At 40.1% G+C, this 12661-nt stretch overlaps 1 protein-coding gene across 1 annotated transcript in view; it reads right to left on the bottom strand.

Moving 5' to 3' along the window:
- Window positions 1-10169, bottom strand: part of TRPC5 (transient receptor potential cation channel subfamily C member 5) — a 391753-nt gene extending 381584 nt beyond the window's left edge. Inside the window, exon 1 of the mRNA XM_040323870.1 lies at window positions 9665-10169. The gene's annotated coding sequence lies outside the window, so the exon portion shown is untranslated. The remainder of the gene's footprint in view (window positions 1-9664) is intronic.
- Between the last annotated feature and the right edge of the window lie 2492 nt (window positions 10170-12661).

The following is a 12661-nucleotide window of genomic DNA, read 5'->3' as shown; positions in this document are numbered from 1 at the left end:
AGTGCACCTATCATGTTAGCTGCCTAAAGCCCCTTTCACACTGAGGAGTTTTTCAGGTGTTTTAGCACTAAAAATAGCACCTAAATACCGCCTGAAAAACTCCTGCCCTGCTGTGTCAATGTGAAAGCCTGAGGGCTTTCACACTGGAGCGGTGCGCTAGCAGGACCGCTCCAAAAGTCCTGCTAGCAGCATCTTTGGAGCGGTGAAGGAGTGGTGTGTTTACCGCTCCTGCCCATTGAAAGCAGTGGGAAACCGCGGTAATACCGCCGGCAATGCGCCTCTGCAGAGGCGCATTGCCAGCGGTATTAACCCTTTTTCGGCCGCTAGCGGGGGTTAAAACCACATCGCTATCGGCCGAATACCGCCGCAATTTAGACGGTAGAGCGGTGCTAAAAATAGCGCCGCTATACCGTCAGCGCACCTCCCACCCCAGTGTGAAAGGGGCCTAAATGTCATACTGATGCTTTGCCTTCACTTCTTTCCAAATCACTGACCTGGTAAAATTATAGAAATAAAGAACCTCAACACGTTTCTTACACTCATTTGTAGCCTACTTATTTAGGGTCAGTGATTTGAATGTATTGAAACCAGACAAAATCAAGCAACAAGCATTTTCAAAAGGAGACCAGCAATGACATCCCCATTATTGTCTTATGACAAGTGCACTTTAAAATGATCAGTGTGATTTAAAGCTGAAGTTTGAGTAAAGCTCTGCTGAGTTCCATCATTCATTCATGTGAAAGCAAAAGTGCTTTATTGTTTTGGGATGTGATTGCAATGTAAAACTTCACCACATAATGCCTGAAGACACACAGGGTAGAATCTGACACCTTGGAGACACTGCAGGGATGGTTTTTAGCAGAAGCACCAGTGGCCTGCAGGTAATCGTATACACACCATTAAACATACCTAATGTATTTGGTGCTGTATTAAAAAAAATACTAAACGTAAGCTTTATTTCCAGTCGAAATAATCATGAGAGATCCTGCATTTTGTGCTGCCTAAAGTAGCACATACAAGGCCATGTATTTACAGTCACAACATTTTTACCAGTATGCATACTAGGAAATAATACACAAACTACCCTTCTACTTTCCTGTGCTTATTCCAAAGTGCTCAAGTTGGCCCCTGGTAAGGATGGTCTTAAGGCCCGTACACACAATCGGATTTTCCGATGGGAATTGTGTGATGGCAGGGTGTTGTCGGAAAATCCAACCGTTTGTATGCTCCATTGGACAAGTGTTGTCGGATTTTCCACAAACAAATGTTGGATAGCATGCTTTAAAATTTTCCGCCAACAAATGTGTGTTGTCGCATTATCCGATTGTGTGTACACAAGTCCTTCAGACAAAACTCCAAAGTACAAACAGGCATGCTCAGAAGCAATGCTAACCATAACACAACATTAGCAGAAGTTGCCCAAGGGTGGCGCTAAAGAGCTGAAAAAACACGTTGTTTCCTGTTTGTTGGCCAACAATTCTTTGCCGTTTGTATGTAAGACAAGTTCATGGCCAACCCCTTCAGACAAAAGTCCTACGCTTTGTCCGTGAAAAATCCGATCGTGTGTGCCAGGCTTTACACTCAGTTCAGCATAAGCATAACTTCAGAGCCCTAACACAGCTCTGATTTATTTAAAAAAATGTTACAAACCCCCACTATGCAGTTTGATATGCCTGGGGTCCATCAATTATTCTGTATTTTAATTCTTCTTTTGTCATAAAGTGGCTCTGGTGCCGTGGAACAAGTGTTAAATCAGGACAATAAAGGTCATAAAATACAAAATTTACCTAACACAGATCATTATACAATTTACAAATGTTGTCATTTTGGATTATTTATTCTGTTAATAAAATATAGGTTTTATAATCTCCTTGGAATCTTTCCAAGATGTGCTGCAGAGCACTATATCTTTAGGATGCTGCAATGAAAGGCTGAGTATGCTCTGGTCACCACAATGGTGCTCAGGAATTATATCTAAGCTATATTTTAGCCTTGGCATTATTACTAAGTAGGATCTGTAATTTCTTTAAAATAAAGGAAAGAGGAAGTAAGAAAAACGGTGCAAAAAGTATGGAAAATTTGTAGCGCAAAAGCTCAGTGCTCTGTTTTTCGCAATTTTGGTACTCTTCTTACATTGAAGTTTTGTGTAGTTTATTTATATAGTTTTTGAAATAAATAATAAATTCCTTAAAGAGTTCCAGTTCTGCTTTAAGTTAGTCCAGTAATCATCAGAAGATATATTTCCCAAAACATTTTTCACAGACACTGGTGTGCTCAGATCCTTTAGTGCTTGCAAACTGCAGCATGTCCTCAATAGTGTTGAGCAGAATACGCCATATTCGATTTCGCGATATATCACGAATATATAACCGAATATTCGAGAAATATTCGCTAAATTCGAATATTCGTGATATTTTATCGAAATTAAATTTTTGCGAAATTTCGCTATTGCGAATGCGAAAATAATTGCGAAATTTCGACAACAGCGGAAGGAGCACTCTGATTGGCTCAGAATATTCGTGATATTTTGCACTCTGATTGGCTCAGAATATTCGTGATATTGTATCGAAATTTCGCAAAATGCTAAATGCAAAATGCAAAAATATTGATGGCGAAATTTCGGAAGGAGCACTCTGATTGGCTCAGAATATTCTTGATATTTTACAATACAAAATAATTGCGAAATTTCGACAAATGCGGAAGGAGCACTCTGATTGGCTCAGAATATTCGTGATATTTTACAATACAAAATAATTGCGAATATTCGGCAAATGCGGAAGGAGCACTCTGATTGGCTCAGAATATTCGTGATATTTTACAATAGAAAATAAAAAGTGTTTTGCATTGGTGGTGATTCTTTACTCTATCCATCTGTCACAGCCGTTTGTCAATCAAACACCTTGAAGATTGAACACGTTCATGCTGCATGCTTTGGACTTTTTTTCACTTCACATATCAAAGACATTTTTATGAAAGATTATTTTTCTATTATTGGGACTATATTTCTTTATATATTTGTTTCACTGTGTATTTCACAAGTTATTTGCGCTTGCTTATTTTATAATTTGCACACATGTCTTGTCACTAGACATATTTTTTATTCTTGTAGAGCGACTCCATTTTCTGTCTTGTATTAATTTATGTTGTATAACATTTTTGAGTTGCTGCTGTAGTCTCCCCTTTTTTTAAGGTATGCGCAATTTTTTCCTTCTTACAAAAAAAAATAATATCAAACATACAAATATTCATAACAGAAACATACACAAAGCCCCCCCCTTTTGCATCAGAGACAATCAGAGTTCTCCTACCACAGTTATCGAAAATTCGCAATCATTTTCACATTCGCATTAGCGAAATTTCGCAATTTTTTTTTTTTATATTGGGCAACATAAAAGGATTGCCTCAGCTTAGCTACTCGGCCCAGGGTCTCTAATCATACCAGCAATGCTTTTAGACGTCGATAGGATGTGATCTGTTTTAAAAATAAAATTGAAAAAATGCGAATATTCGGAATAGCGAATATTCACCGCGAAATTCGAAATATATCGCGAATACTCGAATATGCCATATTCGAGCCGAATATTCGCAATACGAATATTCGTGAGCAACACTAGTCCTCAAGGTCTTTGTATGGGATACTTTTTTCTATGATACTATTGTAAAATGTCTTCTCAAGACTATCTTTCATACATATAGGTTAAATATTAACATGATTAGCTCTTGTCTTTACTGAACAGGTATGCTAAAACCCAAGTAGTCAACTGTTACTCTCATTTTTTTACCAACTGCTTGCTCATGTTCTTTAAATAGCGAAAAAAAAGAAACTCATGTAGACCCTTTTAGTCATCTTTGGAAGAAAACGATATAAATCCCATTTTATTACAAAATTGCAACCTAAGAGTTTGTTGATATTATAAACAGCATTGGTATAATGTGTAGAGGATACATTCAAAATTTTGTTCCAGTGCCCTATAGTATTTGGTTACGTCTTTATTAAAAGACCACAGTCTAACCACATGTGAAAAATGAAGAGGCTCACGCAAATTAAAATTTGTTGTAAGCCACGGGGAGTGATAAACATTAGACAGGACAGGGTCCTTTTTTGCTGTTAACCTTTCAATCACAGGACAGAGAGAATGTGAGGGGGCCTAAGTGACACACCATGAGTTGTTTTGTGTACTGATAATAGCCAGCAGTATGGCTCAATAGATGTATTAAGATAAATGTAGTATTGGAGTGATTATTGTACATGAGGTAATTGTAGGGTGAAATTCCGTGATCACATTTACCCAGAGTTCCTTCTAGTAGTTTCCAGAAGCATATTCTTCTTTAGCACAGCAGAATATACAAATAATGCAGGAGCTGTGGGCTGCAGTGTGGGAAGAAGGGAGCTATAGGGCTCAACAGTTAAATACTCTATTATTAGAGTAACCCTTTGGCTGTCACACCAACACTAGGATTAGTGGAGTTAATGGTCTGTTGGCAACTTTGATAGCAATTTCTCAAGGATCTAAATGCCTGAGTGAGATGCTCCAGTACAACCCATTCTTTCAGAGGAGGTGAAGGCACAAGTAAGGTGACTATATCAGTATGGTGACTGCCAAGCTAGAATTTCCATTGCAGGTGCCCAGGTGTTCCATTGCAGATCTAGGATATTTACATTTCTCTAATGGTATCTAATTTGGCAACAATATACATTCACAGAAGTGGAAGACAGCAAGTGAGGTAAGCCAACTGTCAAACTTCTGGTAAGGTGAAGTGTCAGATTCCAGCAAAGCTAAAAAAACAAAAACAAAAAAAAAATATGCCAAACATATATCTTCTAAAGGTAAGCCTGCAAAATTGTAACAACAGAAATAGTTAAGCCCAACAGAGTCCTCATTTTGTATGATCTAATTGAATTCCAGGTACATCCCAAAAGGCATTCAATATCTTAAACTTAATTTTTTGTTTTAAAGCAGTGGCAGCCTGAGTAGAAAACCCTGTCCATTTCCTGTATTTGAGGAACAGGACCCTTGCTTTATGTGTGGAAGTAGCGATCTTATTGCAGAGGTCTGATACACGTTTGCTGGTTCAGGCCTATAGCTCTGCCATCAGTAAAGTTCATGCTTCCTGCAAATTGAAATTGCAAGTTGAATTTCGAAAGAATTTTCTTTTGAAAATCAAAAAATTTATGAATCTTCTTTTCTTTCCCTGAATTTTCTTTTCTTGGACATGCGCATTTCTTTTTCGATTACATTTCTCGCACGATTCTCCCATCATTGATGAGAAAATCGTTAGTTTTTCAAAAAATTTCCAACATGTCCGATTATTAAAATTCAATGGCCGCACGAAAATCATCTATTGCTGCAGCCCACTAATGGTGCGAAATACGAATGAAAATTCTTCGATAAGATTTTCGAAAGAATATTGTCTTGAAATTCGACCCACAAGTGTGCGCACTCCTCCATCTCATTATGCTGTTACATTGTGCTAATCCTGCTCTAACCCTGTCTGTTCATTCCGGGGTCATTAAGACCAGACGCAAACTAAATCTAATTTGCTCAATATGTCACATGTCCAGTCACTTGACTATGGCTCTTCATGAAACCAACATCCATCAACAGGTCTACACTCAGCCCCTCTTTTCCCCTCAACCTATCAGAAGACACCCCTCCCCTTTTTCCTTCTCCTAACCTCTCATAAGCTTGTCAAGCAAGCATGGGCGTAGGTCTGATGACGGAGCTGTGCATGCTCCAAAACGCGTTACCGCCCACCACCTTCACCTGATGTCAAATTGGTTGCGTGCGTTTCAGCTTGATTCCAGAACCCGGGCTGTCTCATCGCATCTTCACCTACTCGCAAATCCACGTCACTAGGGACTCTGACAGCTGCAGGACAGCTCTCTCTCTCCCCAGACAGACGAGGATTACAGCAACCTGCATGAGGACAAATCATTATATGCTTATGACCTCTTACTATCTTGTGTATTTAATCCCATTGTGCCTGTAATACATATTTTAACCACTGCATTTAGAGGTGCCTTTCTCTTTCCTTTTTGACCCCCCCAGAGCTGCTTCTTCTCTACAAAGTGTTGCCTTTAGTGCCACCTCTCCTCTGCTACTAAGGACCGGATACCCAGCCGCACCAGAGCGCCCTCATCTCTTCCTCCTTTCTAAACCACTTAACACTGGCAGGGGTGATTAAAATGATAAGCTTTTATTAAAGTGGTTGTAAACCCTGTACTACCACTTTTACCAACAGGTACCGTGAATATCTCCTAAGCTTGCACCATTTAGGAGATATTCACTGTATCCGCATATGCCGACATCATCGGGACATGGGCACTGAAGAAACGGCTCACTCGTGTCGTTTCTTCAGTAGATGTTCTGTGACCGGTGGCTACCGCACTCATGCCAATCACAGTGCCAGAGCCCGCGAAACCCGGAAATAACCACTTTAATCATGTGAAACCTTTTTTGCAAAAGTAAAAAAATAAATGTTTACTGTAACTGCTTATAAAGTGTAAGCTGGAGTTTGGCTTCAATTTGTTAGTGTATATAAATCTGGTAATACATTTAACATTAACCTCCTCCCCATTCACAATTATGCTTTTTGCTGTGTCTTTTGTGCTCATACCTCCAGAATTATGTATCTCTAATACAGGTGTGTTACTGGCCAGATCCCCAGGTGAAAACAGAGGCGGAAAAAAGCCAAAGAATAGAAAACTGATGCACCCACCACATCTAATAATTGGTAAACTGTAATATATTACATTTTGGTTTTGGGTATAATACTGCTTTAAAGGTGTCTTTTTTTTCAGTCAGCCTGAGCTGACCTACAGACATACAATGAGGTAAAAGAACTAGGAGAACACAGTTACTATGCTGCTCTATTTACCAGGAAATGCCGTATCTGAATACAATGAGCAAATATGGCAGCATATATGATAATTTATGGTTAGTAAAATATCAAAACAGATTACAGTGGTACCTATGCCGATCATTTTTTTGGATCCCTAATTGCTTGTTTAGGACATTGTATCTCAATTTTCTAGATATTCTCTCATTTAAGCTTTTTCACTCATTAACACATTTTCACCTCATTTATGTGGTAGCGCACTATTTTTGTTTTACATCTTGGATTATGAGCATAATTCATTCCAAAAGAATTCTTGTAATCCAAAGCACTCGTATATCAAAGCGAGTTTTCCCATGGGAAAAAATGGAAACTCAGATAATCCGTCCCAGTGGCACTGTTGTGTATGCAGTACCGCATGTAACCAGAGGTGGGGGTGTCTGTGACATTCGGAAACGGAGTGTTTGAGTGTTTCCGATCAGCTCTAAACGGCTCCGAGTGTCACCGGCAGACCCTGCACCTCTGGCCAAATGCGGTACTGCACACCCCAGAGGCTATAATCCTGCTTGTTTTGCAAGACAACGTTCGCAAAGCGAGTCAGGCCCCATACACACCATAGAATCTATCCGCAGATAAATCCCATCAAATGAGTTTCAGCGGATAGATTCTATGGTGTGTACACTCCGGCGGATATTTATCCTCGGATAAATCTCCCCTGGGATGGATTTCCAGCAGATGAATATTTGCTGACATGCTCAACAAATCCATCTGCTGAAGTCCATCCCAAAGGATGGATCCGCTCGTCTGTACAGACTCACCGGATCCATCCGTCCAAAGGGATTCCCCGCACGCGTCGTAATGATTTGACGCATGCGTGGAATTCCTTATATGACAGCGTCGCGCCCGTCGCCGCGTCATAATCGCGGCGACGGCGCGACACGTCATCGCCAGAGGATTTTGGCGCGGATTTCAATGCGATGGTGTGTACACGCCATCGCATAGAAATCTGCTGAAATCCTCGAGAGGATTTATCCGCGGATACGGTCCGCTGGACCGTATCCGCGGATAAATCCTCTCGTGTGTATGGGGCCTCAGAATTAAAAAAAAGAATAGCTTGTTTTGCGAAAGGCTCGTAAACCGCGTTACTCGCAATCCGAGGGATTACTGTACATTAATTATTTACATTGAACTGATCACACTCATATATTTATCTTAGCTTCAAAAAGACCACACGTTTCTTTTAAAATACCTTAATATTTAAAAAATATATAAAAAATTACAAATATTTCAATATATTTTGAATATAAAGTTGCAAGTAAAATGCAATACGATTGAAATAATTTACCAAAACTGCTTTTAATTTAAAAATTATTCAGAACTATTGCTCAGCTCATACTGGCAGAATATGGTCTGTGGAATGTCCCTTGCCCTTGAATCAATTGTCGGCAATCACTACTGTTATGAATATTTTCATATTAATAGGAAAACTTTTCACTATGTGTGTTATCACTCACAAGGGACCACTGCATTCATTGTTCTTTGCTTCTGCAATGATCCAGGATTATGCAACCAATAATATGTGTGCTTCATTGTATGTTGTGTCTGTATGCTCAGTGGGGCTGGAAAGCCTAATACCCTACATTTAAAAGCTTCCAGGAGACACAGTGTATTAAGCCTTGTAATATGGCCTCTTCTGGTGAATGATCCAGAAAAAAAAATGTAGGCAAATGTCATGCTGGTTGGCTGCTGTATTCCAGGATTGATTTTGCTGGGTAAGTAAGGCAAGTGCAGTACCTGTTGCAAATATTCAGGAATACTGAAGGTATAATTGTACTATAAAAAGATATGAGGATTTCAAAAATAAATGCAATTGTATTTTATTTGGAGATATGGTGAGATAACATTTGGTGCAGATTTGTGCTCTAATTATATTGCCAGCATCCGCACTTGAAAGCAGACAGGATTAAGACGCATCAAAGGAACAGACAAACATTTGTAGCATCAATCCCAGTTCATCCTCAGATAGATTTAAACAAATTATACTTGTTAATAAATATGAATTCTACGTATGTTCTGCATTCGACTTCCAGAATCTGTGTACCTTATTGATCAACGTATATATGACATATTCACAATAATGAGCTCTGAGTTGAATTTGGCTGAAGATAAAAGACACTATGCAGAAAAGAATTACTATGCAGTATAAAAAAATCACAAAAATGTGGCTACGTAAGCTTCAGCTGTCAGCTAACTTATATCATTCTGACCTGGCATTACATCACGCAGCAAACGACTATGAATTTGTGCTGCACTGACACCGAAGTGGATTTTGTATTGTAAACCTGACATTTCAAAGGTCAAAGATCACGCTGAAACAATTTACAGGTATGACAACTGTTCCCTTGTGGACACTATACAAACCAAATTTCTAAGCAGCGGAAAACTGGGTCAGATAAAAGCTCAACTAATATTTCAAGATTCCAGCAATGCAGCAGATATAATTCACTGAATCACTGTGTGGATTAAACATCAGGTTCCTTTAATTGCCTTAACTCCGGCTTTTCCGTTCTGCTGGGCTTTAATACTTAAGCCGCTGTCGAACACCAGGGTTGATAATACATATTGTCTTGGTTTAGGAGGTACCATATACCGCTGCACCATAAACTGATATTATGTTATAGCTATTACAGATTACTCTTCATATTATACATATTATTGTTTTATCAATATGTTTTTAAGCAAGTAATATCTAAAGAATATGTATTCCAGTCCCTTCGGTGTGCATCATTACACAGGAGAACAATAGATGTGAATGGTGTGGACTTACCTAGGCTGACTCTTAAGGTCTACATGATCAAAGGTCTGCTTGTGTGCGTCGCATCCACTTCTTCTATACATCCTCTCGTCAACCTAAGAAACAGCCCAGTAAGTCCAGTAAGTCCCATATTTTGTCTATCTTCGCCCAAAGTTCCCCATGGTAGTTAAATGCCAAGGAATTGATATGTAATAAAAACCATGTATACCAATAAATTCTCCTTATGGTGTCTTCAGCTAGATCCAAGGAACCAATATCCCCTTCTCCATTTAGAGATTATATACAGCAACAAGATCATGGTTTCTTTAATTCAATAGACCTCTAGAGATGAAAGCATCTTCCACTAGAAAAAGAAGGGGCAGTTTACCATACCCCTAGAAGAACTGACTGTTGCATTGCACACTGCCATGAGTGGTAATTTCCCAGACTCATCAGAAGATGCTTTTGCTTCCTGTGAAGGGTTACCTTTGGATGATGGCTGAGGATGCTGTTGTATGATGCTTGTATGTGTGTGTGTTTCAAGGAGCAGAAGCAGCAGTCAGTGAAATGCATGCACCTCCCTCTATCCTCTCCCTCCCACCCTATCTCTCCCTCTGTCAGCCTCTGCCTAACACCTTGCACACATATACACGCACCAAATACAGATGCATGCTCAGAAGCATTTTCCAGTTTGTACCCTGATGTTTGCACAGCTATTGTGACTAAAGGGTACCACGTTTTAACCTGTTTGACCCTATTGCTTGTGAGTTTATTTCACTGGTAATTGCAGGAATCTGCCACAATTATTATTTTGATTGTATTTCAGCCCAAGCTAATGCTTTGTATGATAAAATAGCAGGTTGTGTCTGTCCTGTGGTTAATGGCTGACAGTTAAGGGTTACAATTAACTCATTTGAATGCAGCAAATTATTGGATCCAATAAAACCAGGCACAAAGAGGTTAATGTCACTTCAATACAACATCAAGCTTTGGATTTAATCAGCGTGCTCTGGGACTGTCCTGTTGGTTATGGTTACTATAGCAATGACAGCTGATTGTGCATTTAAAAAATGAAATATATTATGGGTAAGCTGCTGAAAGCCTTCAGAACTTTTTGGCATCATGCAGGAAATAAAAAGGTTAATCTGGATGTTCTGTTTAATCAGAATGGGCTACCGGCATGAAAGTGTGCTTTGCTGTCCTTACATTTGTATGTGTCTACAAGTCTTACGTCCTGAAAAAACACCATCTTGTTTATTGTAAGGGACGACAATACACAGGTCTGCTGCGTAATAGAGTGCAAAGCCATTGTGATTGTGTGTGTGAAAGCATTGCGATTTCCAGACACAAAGTAAACAGCTTGCTCGATTTACCTTGTATACAATAACTGTGCAGAAGATAAAAGCTTAGAAATTATTGAGATGACAGTGGGCTACATCTAAACGGAACATAATTAGAGTCCAGAAGACAGATTTGTGAGAGCTGCAAAGAAGCAGACTGAACGACGGTAAAGGGTTTATTTCATTGTTGTAACATAGAGACATTGCTAGCCTATCCTTATGAAAATGCTAGTTGCCCTAACTGTCATGCTGATCCTCTAGCTTTAAAGTGATTGTAAAGGGGCAGTTGTTTTTTTTATATGTGAAACATGTCATACTTACCTGCTCTGTGCAATGGTTTTGCACAGAACAGCCCCGATCCTAGGGTTGCCACCTCATCCCTTTAAACCCAAGCACAACATAATTACACAGGTTCTGTGGCTGATTAAGGTGGTAATTAAACTCACTTGGTGCCTTATCTGCATCAAATTAGCCTCAGAACCTGTATAAAAAAATTATTAGTTAAACCCACAAGTCCCCTTTTTTTAACCACTTGCCGCCCACCCTATAACAAAAAGACGTCGGCAAAGTGATATCAATATCCTGACTGGACGTCATATGACGGAGACTCTTTACCACGTGATCAGCCGTGTCCAATCACGGCTGATCACGATGTAAACAAGAAGAGTCGGTTATCGGCTTTTCCTCACTCGCATCTGTCAGACGCGAGTAGAGGAGAGCCGATCGGCTGCTCCTCTGACAGGGGGGGTTTGTGCTGATCGATTATCAGCACAGCCCTCCCGAGGATGCCCATACTAGACCACCAGGGATGCCACTAGACCACCAGGGATGCCCACCACCAGGTATGCCACCCTAGACCACCAGGGATGCCAATCAGTGCCCACAATGGATGCCAATCAGTGCCCACAATGGGCATCACTGATTGGCAGGCATTGTTGTTTGGCACTGATTGGCATCCATAAGTACAATACAGTACATCTGTGCCACCTATCAGTGCCCATCCGTGCCACCTATCAGTGCCCATCTGTGCCACCTATCAGTGCCCATCCATGCCGCCTATCTGTGCCAATCCATGTCACCTATCCATGCCCATCCATGCGCCTATCTGTGCCCATCTGTGCTGCCTATCTGTGCCCATCTGTGCTGCCTATCAGTGCCCTTCCGTGCCGCCTATCAGTGCCCATCTGTGCCGACAATTAGTGCCCATCTGTGCCGCCTATCAGTGCCCCATCAGTGCTGCATATTAGTGCCCATCAGTGCCCATCAATACCACCTCATCAGTGCCACCTCATCGGTGCCCATCAGTGCCGCCTTATCAGTGCCCGTCGGTGAAGCCCCATCAGTGCCCATCAGTGAAGGAGAAAACTTACTAATTTACAAAGTTTTGTAACGGAAACAAAAAAAAGCATTTGTTTTTCAAAATTTTCGGTGTTTTTTTTGTTTTTTTTGCAGAAAATAAAAATCCCAGAGGTGATCATATACCACCAAAAGAATGCTCTATTTGTGGGAACAAAATGATACAAATTTAGTTTGGGTACAGTGTAGCATGACCGCGCAATTGTCATTCAAAGTGCAACAGCGCTGAAAGCTGAAAATTGGTCTGGGCGGGAAGGTGTATAGGTGCCCTGTATGAAAGTGGTTAACAATAATATTCCTATATATTTTTTTTTTTTAAGTAACAAATGCAGAA

Source organism: Rana temporaria, chromosome 9 (genome assembly GCF_905171775.1).
Source record: "Rana temporaria chromosome 9, aRanTem1.1, whole genome shotgun sequence".
In the NCBI taxonomy this organism is placed as follows: Eukaryota; Metazoa; Chordata; class Amphibia; order Anura; family Ranidae; genus Rana; species Rana temporaria.
Note: the sequence above shows the minus strand (reverse complement) of the source record. Positions and strands in the feature narration are given on the sequence as shown.